This window comes from Galeopterus variegatus, unplaced genomic scaffold (assembly GCF_000696425.1).
Source record: "Galeopterus variegatus unplaced genomic scaffold, G_variegatus-3.0.2 Scaffold713, whole genome shotgun sequence".
In the NCBI taxonomy this organism is placed as follows: Eukaryota; Metazoa; Chordata; class Mammalia; order Dermoptera; family Cynocephalidae; genus Galeopterus; species Galeopterus variegatus.
The window spans coordinates 480,057-483,130 of NW_007726824.1; positions in this window are offsets into that span (position 1 = coordinate 480,057).

Genomic DNA, 3,074 nt, shown 5'->3' on the forward strand with positions numbered 1-3,074 from the left:
TATCTTCCCCTCGGGTAAATTTGGCAAAATTGTCCAAGAGTTATAAAAACTTAAGTGACTTGTATGAAATAAACAACATACAACACCAGGAAATGGTACAATTTCAGGAGAGGCTTATATCTATGTGGAAAGTTCATGGCTTGGACAACACTTGCATTAGGATACTTCCAAAAGTTCATGAAAGGATTTGTGTTATCTTTTAATTCCATTTTTCCAGGAACTTTAAGTATCCTCATATATCAAACTCAGTGATTTTTCTGTAATGTTACATTTAGATAATATTTTGTACACAAGGTTTGTTACGTGTGTCTTTTGAAGTATGTCTTTAGAATGAAGGAATATTGTATAAGGAATATATATGAAACAACCATAAGTTCTAAAGACCAAAACATGCCTAGGAATTCAAAGAAGCGGGAACATGAGTATTTAATAAGGTGCATTTTCTTGGTCAAAATTGCCCTTCTCTAAATAGTATTTTGCCACCTCATTCTGCATTTATTCAACTTCATATTAACTTTTATAGTTTACTGTATCTTTGAGATTCTCAAGTCTCCTTAATTCTAGAAAACAGGTAACTTCTGCTGCTGAAATAAAATCTCATTTTTTGATGTGGGGTTAAATATGACCTGGTAAAATAGATGTTCAGAAACAACCAGGTAGTTCCAAGATTTTATAAAATCAAGTCCAAATACAAAGGGATATTAAACTGATGTGATTGAATCTTCTGGTGTGATTTAGAATTTCTACTTTGTCTTCTGCACATGTCAATATGACTAATTTTTTGCCTGACATGATATATGTATAATAGTAGATACAAGTGGCTTGAGATGATGCTTTTAATTGCCAAAATCACTATCTAAACAGTAGTGAACATTGTTTGCTACTGCCGATGCTTTTCACGTGGTCTCTACAACAAATCTGCATTTACCGAAAGTAAGTTATGTATTTATGTAAGTTGTATCTTCTCACACTTCAAAGTTACACAATGTAGGGTTTTTTGTTGTTAAATATGCACTTTGTGTTTTAAACAGGAGGATTTTTTTAAATGTATATTTACGTTTTTTCAAAGGTAGGTGCTTTGGATGTGAGAATATCTGATTTACTGAAAATGGTATTTTGGGAAGCTGGGTTATTTTCAGACAATGCAAATTTCCTTTATTTCCTCTAGTTTAATAATAGAGAGGATGTAGCAAGCTAAGAGGTCACAACTTAAATTGCACAGTATGTTTGCTAAATATGAAACGTACTGAGATATTCACTTTTAGTTCTTTTAAAAGATCATTAAGCTAACTTTGATTTGATTTCAATGAATTTCTTATTTAAGCATATTAAAAACTAGCCCCTTTTTGCCCTTGTGCAGTTACAAATCATAGATAGCTCCTGCCTCTTCCTGATCTTTTAGTCTTTCCTGGGATTCTGCCAGTAAGTTCAAATTGGTATACTGTGAGCCTTTTTAAAAATTTTATTTCCTCAAATTGATTATTTAAAACTAATAATTACGAAAAGTAAAATTTTCTCTTAAAGATCTATTTGGAAGAATGAGTGTATTTGGTACTTCGCCTACTTCACTTAAGGTGTTTTCTAAAACTACCTTTAACACTCAGTTCAAATGTACATTAACTTATGTTAATGTTTCAAAAACAAATACTTAGAAGCTTAGAAGCAACGCACCATAAAAATCTTCAGAAATCATTATAAAGAAGAGCGAAAGGAAAACTAAAAAATATATAAAGTTTAACCACATATATTTTCTCTTTTAAATTTAGCTTAGTGAGGGCTGAACGCTTAGCTCGGTTGGAGCGCGGTGTTGTAACACCAAGGTCGGGGGTTCGGATGCCTGCACCGGCAGCAGCCAAAGTGGGGGAAAAATTAGCTTAGTGGAAAATTTGCCTGAAGAAATATAATTTGTAGGAATACTATCAGTTCATCGCGTTCGAAACAAACCCTGGCGTGGACATGTTTTATCCTGTTTTTTCAGGCTGAGTTGTACATCTGTACTTTGCCTTATTTCTGCGGTGTTCTCCCTGCTATCGGGCATTTAAAGAGATTACCCTTCGGACTTTCTGGTTTGATGAGGTTCGGCAGGATAGGGAAGCCGCGTGCGTAGGTGGACCCTTGTGCCCTGGAGATGCAGAGAAGTAAAACTGGTCGCCAGTGGGCGCTGTGGGTCCGTGGAAGTCAGTGAAGTGGTGGCGCTCGTCTCAGCTCTGGGCACGCACTTAGCTGAGGGTCAGAGTGATGAAGAATCCCTGCCACCTTCTCCATCTGGGCCTTTTGACGCTGAGTAAGAAGCACTTCGTTGACTGTTACTGAGTAAGAAGCACTTCGTTGACTGTTACATCACAACGGATATTTGTCCCCGTCACCCCTTAAATCCCCGGGCACCTTGGGAAGCGTGAGAGTCTCCCGGAGGCAAATTAAAGAGAAAGTCCCCGCCAGCTTGAGTGTGCCGGCGACATTTGCAGGGGAAGCTTAGGAGGTGCTGCTTTCCCGGGAAGTGAGGAGCGGAAGAGACTCCCGCGAGGAACGTGTGGAGGGGAGAGTGGGAGGCGAAGACGTTCACGCCCTGGTTACGTGCTACAAATTCCGTCGCCGCGTCCCCTGCAGTCGTTTTGCATTTCCCGGCCCTGTTGACTTACGTCGGGCCCGAACTGATTGTTTGGCACCGAAATCAAGTCAGAAAGTCACTCAGAGGCACGCACGGGGGCAGCCGCGAAGGGAGCCGGGGAGCTCGGTGGGTGCAGCGCGTGTGCGGTGTCGGTCCCACCCAGACGGAAACCTGTCGCCTCAAGACGTAAACCCCGAAGAAAACGCGTCGCCTTCGACCCCGCACAAGCGAAAGTTCCGCGCTAAGTATCTGTTGAAGTTGGCACTGTCGGGCAACGAGGGCGCGCTGCTGGACGCGGCCGCTCGGGCGGGCGGCAGCCGGGCGCGGGGACAGGTGGCCCGTCGTTGTCGCCCGCTCCCTGCTCGGCCGTCTCTATTCCAACGTCTCCACCGCGCCTGGGAGGTCTTTCGGCCGCTCTGGGGACGCCCCGTGCACGCCCCGTGCACGCCGGAGCCACTTCTCGGCC